We start from the raw sequence: 23,250 nt of genomic DNA on the forward strand, positions 1-23,250 counted from the left end.
ATGGAGAGCTGCCTGTCCATGTTCTCTCTCGCTGTCCTGGTGCTGCACAGCTCAGCCAGTAAGTGACCAGTCTTCTCCTGTCCAGACAGACAACAACTGGAACTAAATTAAGTAAAGTTTTGATGGAAATGGAGCAATAAGTGGGTTGAACAATTTTTAAATGTTTAATTTACATTCAGCTTTGTGGGTATTCATCAAAAATATTATAACTGTATTTTATCTTGGTCTGTAAGTAAGGAAATATAATTAGATGTGTCTAAATATAATTAGTTGCTTTTAATTTTTATTGGATTTTTTAAAAATATTCTTAAGATTTCTAAATATTATATAATAATAATGTTATAGATGGATACAGCAGAAGCTGGCCATTATCACCCTCTATTGATAATTTTGTGAAAACATGGAGTGTATAAAATCTTTAAAAAGTTATTTAACTTACTCAGTACTGTGATATGCTGTGACATGTGAAAAAGTCTTCATTTACTCGAAAACAAAAAAAGTGTGAGCAATAAAAAATGTTTCTAGAATAATATCATATTGTACAGGATGATTCAGAAATACCCTGGGTTGTTTATTGTTTTATTGTGTTCAATTCTGACTCCTCAGTATTGTATTATTACAGACTGGTGCATTAATAGAGATACACACGTTTTTAAATAGTGGATTATTACTGAGACTGATATTAAATTATTACAGACTGATGTATTAATAGATATACAGTAAATGTGTTATTACCACCTAAAGTGTTTATGCTAGAGAATTAAGACTGGAGTTTTAATGCTGCCATTATATCTTTGGTGTATTCAGACAGTCCAGGTTTCTATCAGTAAGCTGTGTGATATTCAGTTGCTGTGAAAACAAGTAGTACCTCTAGGTGTTATAAGAATATGTGTTCCAATATGATAGGAAGTTATGAATGTGAATTCTTCATTTTAAAGACATACAATTACATTTTGAATATGTATTTTCAGTCATAGGACAATTACCTCTTGTATTTTTATAGTGTGAAAATAAAATGTGTATACTGTATGTATTTGTATTTGTATACCTTGTTCATAAAGACCAGGCTTGCTTGTTTTCACATTGAAAAGCACAGGCTGATAAAAGTTACATTCATTATTGGTTTATAAGCTATAAAATGAAAAATATTAACAAAATTGTGGAAATTCTTAGTATTGTAGGTGTATTATTATTAACTGGGGTCTCATCAGAAACTGAGGTGTAACATTAATAACATGAACAACTACAAGACATTGTGGCATTACAGGAAGAATTAAAAAATGGTAGTTGTGTTTTGTGTTTATACAGGATTTGCTATTATTTAACAGCTAAATAATTTAATTTGTGTTTTTAGGTTAGTTATCTAATGACAGGTTTTTTTTGTAAATTGTGAAGTTTTAAAAAGAATGCTTTAATGTTTTTGACTACATTCGGAATCTGAAATTATTATCAAATGCAATTATATAAGTATAAGTAATACAAATTAAATATTTAATTACATGTTATCATACAAATTAAATATTTAAAAATTAATTCGTAATCACAGGACTCAAGTTTAGATTTTTGAGCAGTTGCTCAGGACAACATCACAATAAATGTATCTGTGCCTATATGTTAAACCTGTTGAATTCAATTAAATTCAACTGTATTGTCATTAAACTTACACAGGTGCATAGTATAATGAAAAGTGTTTCTCATTAGTCACTCAGGTGCATTATATAAATAGGACAGAACATAAGACAATAGACAGTAACACAATAGCAAAAACAGTAACATGTAATAACATAACATAAATAACATGTAATCAAGTAATCACAGCTGTGCAAAATTCCGCAAACAGAGAAAATATAACAGGACAAAAACAGTGCAAGGTAATTCTTGGAAAAGTGCAAAAATAGTATGGTTAAAAATAGTATGGTTAATTAATAAATATTAAATATTATTACGACCGGTACAGTTTTACTGGGCTGTCTGGTATTTTTGAAAAATGTTGTTCTTTAATATAATTTAATCTGATGATCATGTGTTAAGTTTAGATGTTGGCAGGTAAAGATTAGAAAATCATTGTCAACAATTCACATACAGACAATGGGAATATACACCTCACACACATTTCAGCACAACATGTGAAGTACCTGTCAGCCTCTGACCACTGTTGTGACCACAGGTCCCAGTAACACAGAAACACTGGTCCCAGGACTTGGAAGCCACAGAGTTAGTACAGCCAATGTCCAGTATAGTGACCACAGTCTACTGGAACCCAGGACCAGCCATCTGAGGTTCTACAGTCATTACAGCCACTGCCCGCCGTAGTGACCACAGCATGCAGAAGCGCTTTTCTGTTTAATTTAAAACTCAGCTTTATGGATATTCCTTAAAATTATAATTGATTTTATTCTGGTGCTATAAATAAGAAAAAATAATAAACAATTTGCAGTATTAACAAGAATTTCACCTCTACAATTAATCATAATATTAATTCAGCTTATATGTTTTTTAAACTATTTTCTATTAATGCTGTATTAATAGTTTTATATGCAGTTATACACTATTACACACAACACAGACTAAGGATAATGTTTTTTAAGTACTAACATATAATTATTATAACTATTAATATAGTAGATATTTATCAACTTTATCAAAAATGTTGTACAACTTGACAATCCCTTATCTATTACCATAATAATAAAAAACAAAATATTGGTTGTAATTTGGGTCATGTGCTAGGACTTGTGGAAATTTTCCCATTTGCAAAAAAAAAAAGGAATACAAATGTTTTAACAATAATACAACGTCTTCAAAATATTTACCAGGGGTTGTTTATTTCATTGTGCTCAATTCTGCCCTCTCTAACAGGTATAATAACAGACTAGTGTATTAACGGAGATCAGTTGTTTTTAAACACTGTTGTATTGATTGGACTGATATTTTATTTTACACAATGATGAATTAATATGTTTTATTAAAGTAATTAACTGATGTGTTATTAAACACTGGAGTATTTTTAGACTAATATTTTAACTGAGATAAGTGTGTTATTAAATACTAGAGTATTATTGAGACTCCAGTATTATTACTATTGACACATTTTGTATTTACTGTATTATTAAAGTAACATTAATAATAATAACATTATAACATTATGGAAATGTTATTAAAAAATAGAGTATTTTGAGAGAATTTTAGTGCAAAGAACTATTACAGACAGGTGATCAGAGATAAAAGTATATTTAAGGCACGTTTCCGATTAACAAATAATATTAGTAACTATTGCAGGTGAATGTGCTAATACAAATAAGAGTACTGAAGGTAAATGTATTAAAATATTTTTGATCCATGGTTATTTTTGAGAATGATTACAGTAGTTTTAGATACTATGGTAATTATATTACAGAAGGATCTAACATTGTAACATGATTGAGGACAAGACATATAGTTGTGTTTATTTGTTATAACAGTCACATTCAGGTGGTAGGTATTTGTATTGGAGTGTGTTGTAGTTTTCTGACCTGAATCCATACTGGGTGCTTTTAGACAACAATGTCCAGTTTCAGAGTCCTGAGGCAAATCTTGTAGTTTTTTCAACTTTAAACAAAAGTTTGGGATCTGTTCAGACTAGGGTTTTATTTGAGAAATGTGTCTATTATGTTGGAAGAAATGTGTATTTGACCCGGAAGTCCTTCATTTTGAAGAGATAAAGGTTTAATTATTTTTTCCATGTTTATTCTGCATTTGACTGATACTTCACAGCTAAATGAATTGTTGTTTGTAAGTCTTAGATAACTAATGATAGGGATAATTTTTCTTACATTATGGAATTAAAAAAAAAGATTAATAAAAACAACCTGTGCATTGTGATTCTAGAATATATTATTAAGTGCAACTATAATTCAATCTGTGAATTATGTACTAAGATCTTGAGAGGTAAAAGCTAAAACACATTGTTCACATATTTATCATGTAAGCATAGCAAAAAATATATGAGTAAAAAATAGTGAATTGTAGCATATAGTGTGTAATGGAAAAAAATATTTCACACTCCAAACTGAAGGTGATTGAAAATTTAATAAAAAAGAACAAATCTAGTTACTGTAAATGTGCCCTGGACAGTAAGTATACACACTTCACGTACAGTCTGGGCTGGGACTGACTCACGTCAACAGCAACATTCCCTCGAGCGCTCACCCTGTCATTCAGACTGGGTCAGGACGTCTTTCAATTAAACCTTCAGTCTTTCATTCAGGCTCCCAGTCACACTAATCACCTCTTTATTTGAAACTGTTCAGAACACCGAATCTCCATCGTTAGAGCTAAACCTTGTGAACCTAGCGATCGCATTCCTCTCATAGTCAAGTTTATCACTTGGTTATTTTAATTTCTCACTACTCCTGCTCTTCGATCCTGAAATATTTTCTGTGTTTTAATTCTTTCCTTTTCCTCGCTGACTCTCCAGCCTTTCTTTTCTTTATTTCAGCTGGGAGACAGGTGTCCCTCTTTATTTTTGCTTTCATTCAGCTCAGCAGCCTGCATTCGATCTGTTACTCCCTGATCATTCAAACTCTGAAAGAGCTCAAAGTCCCGCGCCTGGGTTTCAATTATATCTCCTGCTGCAGATTTTCCATCTTTCTGCAGCATTACACTTCACATATTTCAGCACAAGTTGTGAAGCATCCATCTATTAAGAAAATATTTTTATTGATTCTGTTTTGGATTTTATAACTTATTTTCAAAGTAGACCATTAAAAAGACTTATCAGTGTTTAAATCTCTTACTTGATACAGACATGCAGGGAGTGTGCACTGTTAAGTACATGTGGGGCCTGAGACCCAGATACACCAGATACACCAAACCTGGTTTCAGTCATTCAGCCTTCTGACACCACAGCCACTGTCCACTGTACTGACCACAGCTTCCAGAAACCCAGAACACCGTCAGTACAGTCAATGTCCACTATACTGACCACAGCTCCCAGAAACACAGGAACATCGTCATTACAGCTACTGACCACTATACTGACCACAGCTTCCAGAAACACAGGAACACACTCATTACACCCACTGTCCACTGTACTGACCACAGCTTCTAGAAACACAGCAACACAGTCATTGCAACCACTGACCACTTTACTGACCACAGCTTCTAGAAATTCAGGAAGACCGTTATTACAGCCACTGACCACTGTACTGACCACAGCTCCCAGAAACCAAGGAACACAGTCATTACAGCCACTGTCCACTGTACTGACCACAGCTTCCAGAAACACAGGAAGACCATCATTACAGCCACTGACCACTATACAGACCACATTTTCTAGAAACACAGGAACACAGTCATTACAACCACTGTCCACTCTCTTGACCACAGCTCCCAGAAACACAGGAACACCGTCATTACAGCCACTGTCCACTATACTGACCACAGCTTTTAGAAACACATAAGCACAGTCTTTACAGCCACTGTCCACTGTAGTAACCACAGCAGAACAGCCCTCTGCAGTCACACAGTGATATGGACAGAGAGATATATAACAGGATCTGGGCACAGGTGTGTGGAGGGAGAGGTAAGATGGCTGCTGGTGGACTTCCTGTCACTCCACTGTCTCTTGTTCCCCATGGGAGAGACTAGCAATCCAATCAAACAGGTAAGACAAAATACAAATTCCAGATGTGCTTCTAAAATGTCTTAGTATGAAAATATCCTGTAGACATGGTGATAGGGATTGTTTCTCTCTCTCTGCAGGCAGTGCTGATGTGAGGCTGATGAATGGTGCCAGTCCCTGTGAGGGGACAGTGGAGGTGTATCATGGTGGAGAGTGGGGGACAGTTTATGACAATGGCTGGGATCTGGATGATGCTACAGTGGTGTGCAGACAGCTGGGCTGTGGATCTGGTGTATCAGCACCAGAAGGAGCTCACTTCGGACCAGGGTCTGGATCAGTCCTGCTGAGCTGGGTCGAGTGCAGCGGGTCTCAGTCTGTGCTGAGGGACTGTGGAAAAGATGGAGTGAAACAGTATAGCATTCCTCATGTCTATGATGCTGGAGTGAGGTGTTCAGGTAAGAGACAGAGACTCTCTCCAGTCTCCAGCTTGAGGACAATGAAAACTCTTCCACTGATCTAGAGTCCATCATCATGATCAATTAAATTAAATTAAATTAATTAAAATCTAGTATTGATAATATGATGATAATAATAATAATTCAAAGCAATATACGTTATAAACATAATATATTTGATTTGATTGGTGTGTCTTGTTTCTGTGTTTCCTCTGTGTTTATGCAGTCTCACTGAGCCTGTAGCTCATCCTCTGTCTCCAGGCACTTCAGTGTTGTTCAGTTTAAACAGGCAGGCTGTGCTCAGTGAGTCTGTATCTACTTCACTGCGCCTTTACTGTTTTAGCACTAGTGAAGTGACAATCTGCTGTGGTTCCACTGTGCTGTTGGGTGAAATGCCTTTTCATTTTCAGGTGTTTTTTTGTGTCAGTGTCAGTGGATCTGGTCAGTTTCAGGTGTGTTTAAATGGTACAGTATGTTGGTGTCAGTGTCAGTGGATCTGGTCAGTCTCAAGTGTGTTTTAATGGTATTTTGGTGTCAGTGTCAGTGGATCTGGTCAGTCTCAGCTGTGTTTTAATAGTATTTTGGTGTCAGTGTCAGTGGATCTGGTCAGTTTCAGGTGTGTTTAAATGGTATGTTGGTGTCAGTGTCAGTGGATCTGGTCAGTTTCAGGTGTGTTTAAATGGTATGTTGGTGTCAGTGTCAGTGGATCTGGTCAGTTTCAGGTGTGTTTAAATGGTATGTTGGTGTCAGTGTCAGTGGATCTGGTCAGTTTCAGGTGTGTTTAAATGGCATGTTGGTGTCAGTGTCAGTGGATCTGGTCAGTCTCAGGTGTATTTAAATGGTATGTTGGTGTCAGTGTCAGTGGATCTGGTCAGTCTCAGGTGTGTTTAAATGGTATGTTGGTGTCAGTGTCAGTGGATCTGGTCAGTTTCAGGTGTGTTGTAATGGTATGTTGGTGTCAGTGTCAGTGGATCTGGTCAGTTTCAGGTGTGTTTAAATGGTGTGTTGGTGTCAGTGTCAGTGGATCTGGTCAGTCTCAGGTGTGTTTTAATGGTACATTGGTGTCAGTGTCAGTGGATCTGGTCAGTCTCAGGTGTGTTTTAATGGTATGTTGGTGTCAGTGTCAGTGGATCTGGTCAGTCTCAGGTGTGTTTTAATGGTATGTTGGTGTCAGTGTCAGTGGATCTGGTCAGTTTCAGGTGTGTTTTAATGGTATGTTGGTGTCAGTGTCAGTGGATCTGGTCAGTCTCAAGTGTGTTTTAATGGTATTTTGGTGTCAGTGTCAGTGGATGTGGTCAGTTTCAGGTGTGTTTTAATGGTATGTTGGTGTCAGTGTCAGTGGATCTGGACAGTCTCAGGTGTGTTTTAATGGTATGTTGGTGTCAGTGTCAGTGGATCTGGTCAGTTTCAGGTGTGTTTTAATGGTATGTTGGTGTCAGTGTCAGTGGATCTGGTCAGTCTCAGGTGTGTTTTAATGGTATGTTGGTGTCAGTGTCAGTGGATCTGGACAGTCTCAGGTGTGTTTTAATGGTATGTTGGTGTCAGTGTCAGTGGATCTGGTCAGTTTCAGGTGTGTTTTAATGGTCTTGTGGGGCTCAGTGCTGTAGTGGAGTTCAGCTGCACTACCAGCTGTCCAAAGGGCTGATCCTTGGTGGTGGAGTGACTGTCGGTCTGATTCTGATGAGCCCAGAATGTAAGAATCCAAGAAACCAATGCAGCTTTGGATATAAATAGAGAAGAAACAGTTCTGTTGGCTCATTTATGTAAATTAATGACTTCAGGTTTGATATTTCAGACTAGACCCCTAACATCTAAACTGCTCTGCCATATTTTGACTTCTTTAAGGCACTGGTGGTCATGTATTTTCTTGTGATGCACTGTAGCCTGTTACAATCCCTGCCTCCCGGCAACGGAGGAGGCAGAAGAAGGCGTAGCCTTACTTCATCAGTCTACCTATCAGTTTACTTATTCACCACCACACCCCCGTCTCATCCTGTACTTAAACACCTGTCTTTCCCTACCTCCTTGCTCAGTATTGGTTTTCCTTTCGAGCTTCCTGGTTGCGCTACTCCTTCTTCTGCTTTGTGTCTTTCTTGGTTTTCGGATTACGCTTTTTACCCCTTTGATGGCGGTTTTTCAGATCATGGCTTGGGTTCGGTACTCACCCTCTGTTTTGAATCTTTGGCTTCCCCTGGACTCCCGGATTGCTCTATTGTCTACGGTTTCGGATCACGGTTTGGCTTCGCTAACTCGTTCCGTTTGGATCTCTGGCTTCCCCTGGACTATCGGCTCGTTCCTTCGACTACGGCTTTCTTCGGATCACGGCTAGGCTTTATCAGCTCCTGCAAGTGGGTTCATTCACTGGTTTCGGTTTCTCTTACCGAATCCCTAACATAGCCAGGAGCTGACTGCTAGACCCAGCTGTGTGTACGTGGAGCTGAACTCCATGAGAGTGTGTCATTCTCTGAGATCTGCTTTCATGTGGAGAAGCACAACCCTGGATCTGTCCAGAGCGTCTGTCAGTGCCCAGGTCAGACAGTCCTGCTCCAGCAGTGCCAGGCTGTGACAGTCCTGGTCTTCTCCAGACTGTCTGTCAGTGCCCAGGTCAGACAGTCCTGCTCCAGCAGTGCCAGGCTGTGACAGTCCTGGTCTTGTCCAGAGTGTGTGTCAGTGCCCAGGTCAGACAGTCCTGTTTCAGCAGTGCTAGGCAAGGGGGAATCTTTTCTTTGAGTATATGACATGCCATTCTGCTTCTGTGAATTTGGTGATATGGATCAGTTGTTTTTTCTTCTGTATTTATTAAGTCTACATCACTAGCTACACTGGGAATCATGAATTGTAAGAAGCAGTTCGAAAATGGATGGATGGATTTGTGATCAGTTTCTATTTTTACTTATTCTACAGTCGAATGTGTTCCACAGGTGGCATCTTCAGCACTGTGGTTATTGCTATGAACATGTGCAACAGCTGGAATGATGGTGATAGTTTGATTTGTGGTATTACACAAACTGATTAATTTAGTGTCTCTGATTTTCATATCTTGTATTTGCCCCAGCGTACAGGTAATGATGCACTGAACACCTTCTTTAGAGGCACATGTTAGAGCACAGAGGTGGAGATTGAGGATTTAGAGTCTTTGATCTTAACAGAGTTTAACATTCATCTACAATTATTAGATGTACATGTATCTACATTATTTCTAGAGGAAAACAATCAATTTTACTTTCAGTAAAAACATTCAGCCCTAAAAGATTTTTTGGTTTAACTTTCTGACGTTGACCTTTGAGATTTTCTTCCGACTCTCCTCTCTTTCATTTCATTTTTATTTATATCCTATTATCTACTTTTTTGTCTATATCTATTCTATTATCTATATTCTTATTGAAAGCACTCTGCATTATTGTACAATTGATTGTAATAGTGTATGTATTTCTAAAATGTAATTTTCTACGCCAAATTGTAGGTGTAAATCTGTTTATGAATGGAACAATAAGAAGTCAAGATTTAAATTGAGAGTCTATGATATTTATTTTTTCACATGAAGTTGGTTTAGTTTCATAGGGTAGTAAGTTTCATTCTCACAGGCACCAGGTTCAGTGACAGTGAGCAATGAGCTGCACTGTGAGAGATTACCTGCTCAGACTGACAGCCTGTAGTTCTCTATTACAGGTTTTGTGAGGCTGGTGAACGGACACAGTCTCTGCTCTGGGAGAGTGGAGGTGAATCTCAAGAACACCTGGACCTCAGTGTGCGACTCTGACTTTGACTGGCAGGATGCAGAGGTTGTCTGTCGGGAGCTGGACTGTGGGGCTCCTTCAGTGATACACAGAGGCGCTCATTTCCGACAGGGCCAGGATCCAGTCGGGTCAGAGCAGTTCCAGTGTACAGGACAAGAGTCCAAGCTACAGCACTGCCCCACTGTAGCCAGGCCAGAGCAGAGCTGCTCCCAGAGCAGAGCTGTGGGTCTGACTTGCACAGGTAAGATAAAATCACTTGACTAAAGGAGAGGTCGTTGTCATTTGTGACACAACCCAGGGTATTGCAGAGGCGATGTATAAGAGTTGTGTAGGACTAGTGTAGCACTGATGTTGGACAGTCCTTACAGATGCAGCCATTCAAAGTGAGCGGTACAGACACGTACCGCAGGTAAGATGACACGGGGTACCGCGGTGCGTGATTGGTTGACCGACAGGGGCACTCGTGGTCCGTTGGTCTGTTGAAGAAAGACTTACTGTAAACATCTTTACTGTGCCCGTTGTAGATATTGAATTTTACCACTGAAGGGAAATCTTAGTAGCTGAGCATAAAAAGAATAGGAGCATACTGTAACGCGTGTGAAGGCCATAAACGATATTAATTTTGGAACATAAACATACAGTATATAGCTGGTCTTGGTACTTTAAAGAAAAAAATACACACCAGTATTCCATTTCTCCCTAAACATTGTAAGGTTCGAAGTCTTTAACTAACGTGATACCGGAGTCAACAAGCATACTTTTAGAATTTGATTAAAAGGGAATATAATATGGAATCGCGTATCTAAAGAATTTAATAAAGGTATGATTATATCCGTGTACTGCACAGGGCTGTGTAGGGCTGTTTCGCCTGCCTGCTCATGCGAGCTGTCTTGTAGCCTGCTGGTCTAGGTGCGTGGCTACCAACTGGCAGGTTGTGTGTTTGAATCCAGCTGGTGCTGGACTTTTCTTTTAACAAACATTTCTTCAAAAAAATATGGAAGCGATATTATGGACAATCAATTGACTTTTATATTTCAAAATATCGCAACATGATCGATATTTGCGATATTTTGAACATATCTTCCCTTCTGACAGCAGTTCCTGCTTCTAGTGTGTGTGTGTGCAACAGAGTTCATTTTTATAGAGAAATGGAGGCTGGACAGTATGCATTACAATATAAATATTTATATTGATTTAAATCGTGTTCTGATTTAAATCGCAAATGCGTGTTTAATTATGTGTTTTTTAATCATAATCAGGCTAATGCATTTCTACATTTTCTGTATGAACCAGCTTAGAGGTTCATACAGAAAGACAGCTTGTGTTTAAATTGAGTGTAAGGTAATTTATGCTTCTAAAGTCATGGTCAGTATTATTGTACTGTGCTGTACTGTGTCACATTATTTTATAGCGTTTTTATTGCGTTATTAAATCCGGTGGCGCTGTGTTAGTTTCCTGACTCACATTATTTAAACTGCGACACTGATCATTCATCTCTAAATAAACTTTATTTTATATAGCGTTTTAAGCGAATAGGTAATTAGATTGCTCATAAACCTAATCGCTTTTTCTACATAAACACAGCGTGTTTGCTCTCTGAAAATGCTTTTCCTTAAAGCGATTCTATTGAGGGAGTAGCCCAGCTACCACTTAACACTGTACTTCCTACATTGAATACCTGTGAGACCGGTTTAATTCATCACAGCCAGCACTCCGGGAGTTCATATTGCTTGACTAATTTTAAAAACTAAGTTATAAATGCAAACGCTTCCTCGGTGCGCTGCTCTGGTACGCCGGGTCTTACACAGTGCCTGTCGGCAGTAAGTGTTACAATATACATACCCAACACTGCTTGTACCCATCTGTCATGTAAATAAAACACCTTGAATTGAATTGAATTGAGGGAGAGATGGGGGTAGTGGGACAGATATACTGTAGACAGACTCAAGGCAAATAAGATACTTATGGGTACGCAGGCATTCACGACAGCAACATACGAAACGTTTGCACGTACTGTATAGTTAAGTTATTACTTGGTTTTCAAAGTGCAACGAAATACAATATTGTTGTTGCTGCTGTTCTGGTTGTTTTTATCCCGTAAAGCGTTTTGAGAAGCCACCTTTAAAGGCGATATATACTGTAAAACCGCTGATTCTTATGGAATGTGTTCCGCAGGAGATTCAAATTTTTATTTATTTATTTTTTAATCGCGTATCTTAGGAAATTATTTATTGTCTTCATATTTGGCCAGGGCTTTAAAGAGAAGGCACGCCAAAAAATGTCGGTGTAGTCGTCTCCGCTTTAAAGGTACCCCGTGCTGGAAGAATTTGACCTCAGAACGTTTGCCCAGCGTAGTTATAGTGGACATAAAAACAAGAGTTCGCTGGCATTATATCCTAGAAGACACAGACCGGCACAAGTGCTGTTTGTTTTTGTTTTTTTTGCGGCTCATTGTTAGCCACAACGGGCACACCTGCACACTCTCTAAGTTTTGGGAAGGCTAGGTGGGAGCATAACACAACGCTCTTCTTCAGGTCTAAGGCTGGGGTTGTAGTGATGAAAAATAAAAGTGAAAGCCTTCAGCCTGGAGGCTGCTGATCGGGCAGTATTTGTTCTGTGTCTTCTTCTCCTGGTTGTCCTTCCTGGTTTCATCAGGCCTGGAGCAGGGAGCACATTGTCTCCTGTGAGCTTCACATCACTATCTTAGGTACTGGGAAAGCTTGGCAAAAATAAAGAAGTCCCTGGGAAAAGTAACACGTCTTGAAGAAGCCTTAACATGGCATCACAATATGTGTTCTTAGTCAAAGCTTTCTGTTGGTCTCTCAGTCACTGAGAGCTGGATGTTACAGTTTTTTCATCTTATTGATTTTGTTTTATTGTTGTATTTCATGTGCCCTGTTATGGTGTCATGCTGATGAAGTTCTCTCCTATCTGCAGGATACACAGGGTTCAGGCTGGCGAATGGCTCGGACTCCTGCTCTGGACGAGTGGAGCTGCAGTACGACAGTAAATGGGGGACTGTGTGTGACCAATACTGGGACCTGAGAGATGCCAGTGTTCTCTGCCAGCAGCTGGGCTGCGGGGAGGCTGTAGCAGCAACAGGACAGGCCTGGTTTGACAGGGCAGTGGACCAGTATGGGCTGATGTGTTTGAGTGCCGGGGCAATGAGAGCCGTCTCTCACACTGTGCTGTCTCTACATGGGGGAGAGCAGTGTGATTTTGACACATTGCTGGTGCTCCACTTCCATCAATCTGTTGGATCCTAGTGAAAAATTGTCTTTTAAATTGAAATTCCAACCGTTTTCTAACAGCTTCATCCAATTTAGGGTCATGGGGGAGTTGGAGCCTACCCAAGCAAACAACAGGAGAAAGTGATACCAGTCCGTCACAGTGCACACACAGACACAAACACACACCGATACCTGGGGCAGTTATCCCAAAATCTAAATAACCTGTCAGAATGTTTCTGGACTGTGGTAGGAAATCCACGTGAACATGGGAAGAACATGCAGGTCATTAGTGCTGTGAGGCAGCAATGTTAACTACTGCACCACAATGCCATCCAATAAATGAAACATGATGTCCAAACATTTTGTTGAAAAACTGTTAATAACTAACATTGGGTGGAGTGGTGGCTCTGTGCCTATGGCTGAAAGGTTGCTGGTTCAAATCCTGTGACTGGCAGAGGAATCCTACTCTGTTTGGCTCCTGAGCAAGGCCTGTAACCCCAACTGCTCCAGGGCTGCTGTACAATGGCAGACCCTGTGGTCTGACCCCATGCTCTCGCCCTGTCTGTGTGTGTTTCATGGAGAGCAAGCTGGGATATGTGAAAAGATAATTCCTAATGCAAGAAATTGTAAAGGGTTAATAAAGTGATATTATTATTATTTAAAAACAATGCTTCTTGAGGTTGAACACATGGATGTGTCATGTTAATTTTACCAAAAGATAACGGTGAAATCAGGCAGGTATGAACAAATTTTCCATCTTTTCACCTGGACAAAACAAATTCTCCATCTCCGTGGGCTGCTTTTATGGTACTGATATCTGACAATAAAACGTGATGTTCATTTATTTTTTAGATTCATCCTTGTCAGCTCTAGATGGTGGAGTCCGGCTGTCAGGAGGAGAGAGTCACTGTGATGGCCGGGTGGAGGTTCACTACAACAGCACCTGGGGGACACTCCTCCAGCACTCCTGGGGCTACAGAGAGGCCTCTGTGGTCTGCAGACAGCTGGGCTGTGGCTCAGTGGTGCAAATATACAACTCCTCTCTGTATGAGACAGGGGACAGTGCTGTGTGTCTAACAGGTATTCAGTGCTCTGTAGGACAAGTCTATAACTCCTCTCTGTATGGGACAGTAACAATGTTGTGTGCCTGACAGATATTCAGTGCTCTGTAGTACAAGTCTATAACTCCTCTCTGTATGGGACAGTGACAGCACTGTGTGTCTGACAGGTATTAAGTGTTCCGGGGACGAGTCTCACCTGGTGAACTGCAGTTCTCCACATACAGTCAGCTGCAACACTGGACAGGATGTTGCCCAGCTCTGCTCAGGTAGGGGCCATTCAAAGTATTTTTGACTGTTATCATATGCAGATTGATATGTAGGACATAAAAGACAAACCCTAAAAGATTTGTCACAAAATATAACAGCTGGACCTGTTAAGAGTTAAAATATTGTATGACATGATATTTGTTCCTATTTTAAGTCTTTGGTCCATTAATATAGACTGGTAATAAAGCTGGGATAAATGTTTCCTGAAACTTGAGCATGTCTGTAGAAGAGGCTCTGTATATTGTTCGATCCAATCATCCCTTTCTGTAGAGATGCAATGTTTTGTCATCAGGTTAATGCACTGCTGACCACAGATGTGCTTCTAATTCATTAAGATCTCCTTTCTTGCAGCAACAGAGATGAAAACTGAGAATATTTGCATGACAAGTCAATAGATTAATTTACAATGAAACAATGAACAATGAAACTCTACAGCCTAAGGAAACAAACATTTTATCTATTTATTTTTTTTAAAGAATGTTTGGTGGGCATTACCGGAAAGTATGGATGTAGATGCACTTACTACATCATAAGCATTGAAAAGTACTGGTTTATTAAGTCCATAAAAACAATCTTTTAGTTGTATTAATGATATATAATGTTTTATCTTGAATGAGCTGGATTTCCATTGATATAACAAGAAAATAAATATTAAAACATTCAGAATCTTAACAAATCCATTGGAGATGGAGTCTCAGGTTGTCACAGAATCCAGGGGAAATTTCCGCCTGGAAGAAAGTGCCCTTAAACATCTTGGGGTGCAATATCTTGTGAAGTATAGACAGTAGAGGCCTGGACCAGGGCTTGAATTGAAGCTAAACCCTTGGATATTCAACCTGAATCATCACATTTCTCGTATGTCTTAGTGACATAGGCAGGGCTAGATAGGCTATATATAGGATTAAAGCAGTAAAAAAGAAGACTTCTTACAAACTGATTGCTAGCAAATAAGAATCTGATTGATCTGCACTTGACTGACATGCAGACAATGAAGATTAAACAAAAACTTGGTTTTTGCTCTGCATTGCCCCAAACAGCAATGATATCTCTCTAAGCCTCTGAATGGTCAGAATTCATTGACTAATAGTTATTTCTATTCGGGTTTTCTACAGACACTTAGTTTGAAGATAGTTTACCCCTTGTTATATAAAATGTTTATCCCTTATAACTCTATAATCTGAAATCCTCTATGATGCATAAACAGGCTAACCAGAGAATTACCCTGCATCCTAAATGAACAGAATATGTTCTCACTAATATCATGCTGAAAAGTGAATGAAAATCTATTTTCTATTCTAAACCTCCAACTAGGAGAGAATGCCTTTAGCCTGAGGATTGCACAATAAAGGAAACCTGAAAATGTTTTAATGTTCTTAAATTACAAGACTGCAAGGTATCTTAAACAAGGTTCACATTATTTAACTAGAATTTTATCTCCAGTTCTTCTTGTCTGACATGCCTCCTATCTCTTCCTTCCTTCAGTTACCTCTCTCTTCTTTCCCTTTGTTTATATTTTATCCTGTGAATTTAGTCTGATGACAACTCTAATAAGGAGGTAATTTGAGTAAACCAAAAGATTCACTTTGTTCCTCTGTGCTTACCAGTTCTGCAGATATGTAAACTAATATTTTTGAGACTCCTAACTTTTTTTAAGAGTCAACGTTAGCTTGAATGACACCACTCCAGCCATAATGATATATATGTCTCTTTCCTAGCCCAGCACTCCCTCAGGCTAGATGAGGTAGGAGGTAATTGTATCAGCAATGTTTATAGAAATTCACACCTGAAGAAGGCTCCACGGCCGAAATGTTGTGTTTTTTTTCTTCTTTTTTTCAGCATGGAATAAACCTATTACTTGTTCCTTTGCAGCCTACGCATGCTGACGCAGCTACCCCCTTAAATTCTATGTTTATAGGAATGTGTCTTTATTATTTGGTCCTGCCTCTCTCCTAGCCCAGCGCTCCTTAAGGCTGATTGGAGCAGGAGGCAATTGTGCTGGGAGGCTGGAGGTTTATCACAATGGCTCCTGGGGGACAGTCTGCGATGACTCCTGGGACCTGGCAGACTCTCAGGTGGTGTACAGGCAGCTCCAGTGTGGGACGGTCCTCAGTGCCCCAGTGCCGGCCTCCTTCAGCCAGAGAACTGGACCCATCTGGCTCGACGAAGTGGGCTGTCTGGGGAACGAGTCATCTCTGTGGGAGTGTCCTTCAGCAGGGTTGGGACAGCATGACTGTGGACACAAGGAGGATGTGAGAATCCTGTGTTCAGGTAAACGAACGAAAAAAAAAATCATCCATATTCTCGAATTCCACAACGTGGATATGGTTTGCATCTGGAGTGCTTAAATATATCCTATTGAGGAAAATTCAATTCAATACAGTTTAGTTTTATTTGTATTTTTTCAATGGACATTGTCACAAAGCAGCTTTACAGATTTCCTGGCCTGAACCAAGGCTCAAAAGGGGGAGACTATCCTCCTCTGTTAATTAAAATGAACAGACATGGTGAAAAAGATAGTATTTTTATTTCAGTAATGTGTAGTGAGGTACAGCAGTGTCTGGAATGTTTAGTATTTTGCTTTGGTTGAAATTTCTCTGGGAAGTTGAGTTCGACAGGTAGAAGGAGCTGGATTCTGGGCCTGGCTTCCTAACACTCCACCTCAGAATAGACAAGAAATAAAGTACAGATGCAGCCATTCAAAATGGGTGAGGTATTTCGCGGCATACCCCGGTGGGCGTGTCACAGTATCACGCGGTATCACGCGTGTCACGTGTGTCACGTGACTAACTATCCGGCGTCGCCTTGTAAAACCGCCAGGGGGAGCTTAACCTCTCATGTACAGCATTTGAGCCTTTAATTTTGAACTGTGTATTATAGCATGTTAATCATCAGTCATTAAAATGTTGGTATATATTATGAAAGCAAGATTGCTCAGTTGGACAGAAGTACACAACCTACCTTTATCAGAAATATTTATGCATCAAAGCCTTTACTGAAGATATTACTAATAGTATTAATAATGGATGACTTTGGACAAGCTGTATACTCAAAGTATAATTTCTTTAGCACATTTGTACAAGCACTTGGAATCTGTCCAAGCCATACTTTGTCAGGCATTTTGTTTTACTTCAACGGGGCATAAAAACTTCCTTGCTTTTAACAGGGCGTTTCATAATTTCTAGCTACGAAAATGATTTAAAATGCGACACCTATCATTCAACTAGAGCTTAAAATATCACAAGGAAAAATACACACCGGTATTCCATTTCTCCCTAAACATTGTAAGCTTCGAAGTCTTTAACTAACGTGATACCGGAGTCAACAAGCATACTTTTAGAATTTGATTAAAAGGGAATATAATATGGAATCGCGTATCTAAAGAATTTAATAACGGTATGATTATATCCGTGTACTGCGGCAGGTCTGTGTAGGGCTGTTTCGCCTGCCTGTTCATGTGAGCTGTCTTGTAGCCTACTGGTCTAGGTGCGTGACTACCAACTGGCAGGTTGTGTGTTTGAATCCAGCTGGTGCTGGACTTTTATTTTAACAAACATTTCTTCGAAAAAATAGGTAAGATCTTTGTTGTCCTGTTTTGCTGATTATGCCTGCTGCGGTCCACTCCTACCCTCACACCTAAAGAAAACTATTTTAAATTTCTTGGCGCAGTTCATTAACCCTTGTATGTGCTGTCCGCGCCCAAAATGCAATTTTAAGAAAGTCAAAAACTGTGCTCAAATGCAATTTTCAAAGTGCAATGAAATACAATATTGTTGTTGCTGCTGTTCTGGTTGTTTTGATCCCGTAAAGCGTTTTGAGAAGCCACCTTTAAAGGCGATATATGTTGTAGAACCGCTGATTCTTATGGAATGTGTTCCGCAGGAGATTCAAATTTGTATTTATTTTTTAATCGCGTATCTAAGGAAGTCTCAGTATAACTTTGTTCATGAACAAACAGTGGCATGTTACATTGTCATTGTTTTTTTTAACAAGGCTCGCCAGCTAATGTGAATCGAAACCTGTTCTTGCATGTGTAAACGACAATTGAAATAGAGAAAAAAAGACCTGACTGACAAGCCGATACATACTCTTAGAGTTTGATTAATAGGGAATATAATACGAAAAAACCGTAAGGGACTTAAAAGCTAAAGGAGATGCTTCATATTGCTTGACTAATTATAAAAACTAAGTTATAAATGCAGACGCTCCCTCGGTGACGCGCCGGGTGTAAATATCAAAGTATACATTCCCAACAAGAATGGTACCCATCTGTCATGCAAATAAAACACCTTGAATTGAATTGAATTGAGGGAGATAGGGGGACAAATATACTGTAGACAGGCCTCAAGGCAAATAAGATACTTATGGGTAGCTTTTAAAGTCGTGCATGTGTAAACGGCAATTGAAATAGAGAAAAAAAGACCTGACTGACAAGATTTAATTAATGCAGATCAGTAAATCAAGGGACAAAACAACTATTGCGCCCGGGTCCTCAATGCGCTTTGACGTGCTATTGCGTTGGTTTAACAGTCCGGGTGTGGCAAGCCCCCAATGTCTCCAGACTTCGGCAAAAGGCACCCGCCTTTCATTGGAAGACAATGAACACACTCTAGCCGTACATGTGAATATAGCATAAAAGACACCAAGGGATTGGGTGAGCTCCCATCACAAAAAAAAAAACTGCGAACCTGCACTACTGCGACCATAGTACAGTATGGAGACCAAGACCTTTTACGGGAAGAGACGGGGTGCTTCTGCCGCCCCAGCTTCCAAAGAGCGAAGGGTAAGCAAATACAGCAGACTTAATCTGAAATACGCGATTACAGCGCATATTACAAGGTATTATTGCCGTTTTGAATTTTAAATTCAATTATAATTATTTCTTCGTAGCCTGTTCATCAAGAAAACACCGCACGGGCGAAACGATCTACCACCAGGACAGTAAAAAAGAAAGCGGTAAGACGGAAAAAAAGAAAAGTTTATTTTGACTTCTGTTCCGCGACTGATGAATACTACTGTGTGACTGTATTTCTTACATGAATTATGTTATTTTGCCACAGGCCGTGGGTCTCTGCTCTCGGCCACTGGCCAGGGTGCCAACCTGTAGAAGCAGCACCTGTATGGAGACATTTCGGCAGCAGCGGGAGCAGTACGATGCATTACTGGGGAGGATTGGGAGGCTAGAGACACTCCTGAAAATGCAGAGGAAGGAGACAGTATGTTCCAGCAGTCAAACAGTTGAGCAGCTGTCTCCCGAAAAGTGCCTCTCCCCGCCGTGCAGGTTGCAGTGCCTGGCGGAAGCTCTGCCCCCCGCAGAGCACACACCGCCTCAGGACACTCCATCCCGGCCTCTCAGTTCACCACCGCGCAGGAATCTGTTGATGCTGTCCCCGCCGGCTATCTCCCCCCAGGAAGCACAGCGGAATTCACAGATGCCAGTGGAACGAATAATTCTCCCAGATGTCCAACTGCTACCCATCACCCAGGAGATGGAGGGGGGGTTGTACTTGCAGTGCATCGGCATAGACGGGAAAGCAAGAGCCGACCACTACGCCGCCCTCATGTTTCGAAATCTTGTGACTTTTGAAATTTACTGGGGGTGGACCACGTCTGTAAATTTCGATGGGTCCAGAGGCAAAAGTGCCTTGCCTTGCAATCTCCGGGAAACCATTAGTACGATGGTGAATCGGAGATTCTCAACCCTTGCTGCGTACGACTGGAAAAGAATTCGTGATCGGATCAACGAAATGCTTCGTAGGAGGAGGCGGTCTTTTCCTCTTGTCTAACAGTCTGTCCACAAACAAAACATTCCTGTTAGACAAGAGGAATTGAAAAAAAAAACAATGTTGTCAATGAAAACCGGTGTGTGTGTCTCTCCCTGCTGGATGTCCCTCTCACAAACTGCTGAATGAATAAAATAATTTTATTGAAAAAGAGTTTGCGATTGTCTGGTCTTTAAATTCTGGAGATACGCAATTCCATATTATATTCCCTTTTAATCAAATTCTAAAAGTATGCTTGTTGACTCCGGTATCGCGTTAGTTAAAGACTTCGATGCTTAAAATGTTTAGGGAGAAATGGAATACTGGTGTGTATGTTTTCTTTAAAGTACCGAGACCAGCCATATACTGTATGTTTAAGTTCCAAAATTAATATCGTTTATGGGCTTCACACGCGTTGCAGTATGCTCAGGCACTAAGTAAAAGGAGATGCTTCGTATTGCTTGACTAATTTTAAAAACTAAGTTATAAATGTAAAAATTGCAGGCGCTGCTCTGGTGCGTCGGCTCCTACACAGTGCCTGTCTGCCGTAAGCATTACAATATACATACAGTACCCAACACTGCTTGTACCCATCTGTCATGCAAATAAAACACCTTGAATTGAATTGAATTGAATTGAGGGGAGAAGGGGGGGATACTAAAGCCAATACTGGCTCAATGGGCTTTGACGTGCTAATGCGTTGGTTTAACGGTCTGGGTGTGGCAGGCTTCCAATGTCAACTCGACTCGATTAGAAGACAATGAACGTATTTTAGCCCTAAATGAATTAATAGCAAACATGGTTTACATAAAATACATTTTTCCAAGAAAGTTTATAATAATACGATCTATAGTTGAAATCTGAGCCTACTTTAAAAATAAAGGAAAAGCATTTTCAGAGAGCAATCACGCTGTGTTTATGTAGAAAAAGTGATTAGGTTTATGAGCAATCTAATTACCTATTGGCTTAAAACGCTATATAAAATAAAGTTTATTCAGAGATGAATGATCAGTGTCGCAGTTTAAATAATGTGAGTCAGGAAACTAACACAGCGCCACCGGATTTAATAACGCAATAAAAACGCTATAAAATAATGTGACACAGTACAGCACAGTACAACAATACTGACCATGACTTTAGAAGCATAAATTACCTTACACTCAATTTAAACACAAGCTGTCTTTCTGTATGAACCTCTAAGCTGGTTCATACAGAAAATGTAGAAATGCATTAGCCTGATCATGATTAAAAAACACATAATTAAACACGCGTTTGGGATTTAAATCAGAAGACGATTTAAATCAATATAAATGTTTATATTGTAACGCATACTGTCCAGCCTCCATTTCTCTATAAAAATTTACTGTTGCACACACACACACAATAGAAGCAGGAACCGCTGTCAGAAGGGAAGATATGTTCAAAATATCGCAAATATCGATCATGTTGCGATATTTTGAAATATAAAAGTCAATTGATTGTCCATAATATCGCTTACCTATTTTTTCGAAGAAATGTTTGTTAAAATAAAAGTCCAGCACCAGCTGGATTCGAACACACAACCTGCCAGTTGGTAGTCACGCACCTAGACCAGTAGGCTACAAGACAGCTTGCATGAGCAGGCAGGCGAAACAGCCCTACACAGACCTGCCGCAGTACACGGCTATAATCATACCGTTATTAAATTCTTTAGATACGCGATTCCATATTATATTCCCTTTTAATCAAATTCTAAAAGTATGCTTGTTGACTCCGGTATCACGTTAGTTAAAGACTTCGAAGCTTACAATGTTTAGGGAGAAATGGAATACTGGTGTGTATTTTTTTCTTTAAAGTACCAAGACCAGCCATATACTGTATGAAAATTAATATCGTTTATGGCCTTCACACGCGTTACAGTATGCTCCTATTCTTTTTATGCTCAGCTACTAAGATTTCCCTTCAGTGGTAAAATTCAATATTTACAACGGGCACAGTAACGACGTTTACAGTAATACTTTCTACGACAGACCAACGGACCACGAGTGCCCCTGTCGGTCAACCAATCACGTACCGCGGTATCGCGTGTCATCATACCTGCGGTATCTGTACTGCGGTGTCTGTACCGCGCACTTTGAATGGCTGCATCTGTTTTAGTGAATGACAACGAAAACAGAAATTGGTAGGTTGTGTGGCTTGCTTTTCCTTAATATTTATCCAAAGCCTAGACTGAACAAATATGTTTTTAACCCAGATTTGAACACTGGGAGTGCGTCTTAATTCCACACATCTGCGGGAAGGCTATTCCAGAATTGGGGAGCTCTATGAGAAAATGCTCTGTTGCCAGCTGTGACTTTTTTAATTCCAGGAACAACTAGGTAACCTGCTCCTTGTGATTGAAGTGTACGAGAGGGATTATAAGGGACTAAAAGATCACTCAAATGTTTTGGGCCAAGATCCCGCAAAGCTTTGTAAAAAGAAACTAAGATATAGTTATGATACAGCTGGGAATGCACATATTCACATCCCAGCAAAAATAAAAATAAAGAAAGAAACTCTGGCACAGAACGTGAATTCCCCTCCACTAGTGAATGGGGATATATTCATCTCAGTGCTCCAGCAAGATCTAGAATCCAATCTTCACACTTCTCACATCAATTGTCTTTCATGATTTTCTGCCTCAAATGTTTCATTTTGATTTCTTCCAAGAATGGCTTCTGGCCAGATCCTGATGAACCACACGGTGTTAAATGTCACCCGAAGCAGCACGTTTTCCTTTCACAGCGCAGCACCACTCACCCTGAGCCACGCGTTCTACTTTCATACTCAGTTCCTTAGTTGTGCTGCTGCTGAATAGCCAAGCTGATCAGAATGACGTTTTGAATCAGAACCTGATCTTCTAATGGGATTTTAAAGCTCTGTGTGATGCACTGTCCAGATTCTGAATGAACAGAAACACACAGTCCTGTCACCTTCATATCAACTGTGTTATTGTACAGCTGTCCTTGTTTCATTACGTGAGTCAGTTATAACTGGATTAGTACAGGAAATGAGACTGGTTGCTGTTCACATTGTTTGCTTGTTGTTTCTTTCCAGTTCAGAACTAAACGTTGGGCTGTCTTGTCAGGGTTTGTTTCCTTTGACTTTCCCTGCTGTCTTG

General features: G+C 39.8%; 1 pseudogene across 1 annotated transcript in view; it reads left to right on the forward strand.

Annotated features, from left to right (window-relative positions):
* Positions 1-23,250, forward strand: part of LOC148665690 (scavenger receptor cysteine-rich type 1 protein M130-like) — a 267,138-nt pseudogene continuing 243,888 nt past the window's right edge. The window contains exons 1-6 of the transcript XR_015936280.1: positions 1-58; positions 5,743-6,057; positions 9,727-10,035; positions 12,732-13,005; positions 14,261-14,367; positions 16,322-16,620. The product of XR_015936280.1 is annotated as a scavenger receptor cysteine-rich type 1 protein M130-like (transcript). The remainder of the gene's footprint in view (positions 59-5,742; positions 6,058-9,726; positions 10,036-12,731; positions 13,006-14,260; positions 14,368-16,321; positions 16,621-23,250) is intronic.

The sequence above is a fragment of the Lepisosteus platostomus genome, chromosome 5 (genome assembly GCF_059453375.1).
Source record: "Lepisosteus platostomus isolate fLepPlt1 chromosome 5, fLepPlt1.hap1, whole genome shotgun sequence".
Taxonomy (NCBI): domain Eukaryota; kingdom Metazoa; phylum Chordata; class Actinopteri; order Semionotiformes; family Lepisosteidae; genus Lepisosteus; species Lepisosteus platostomus.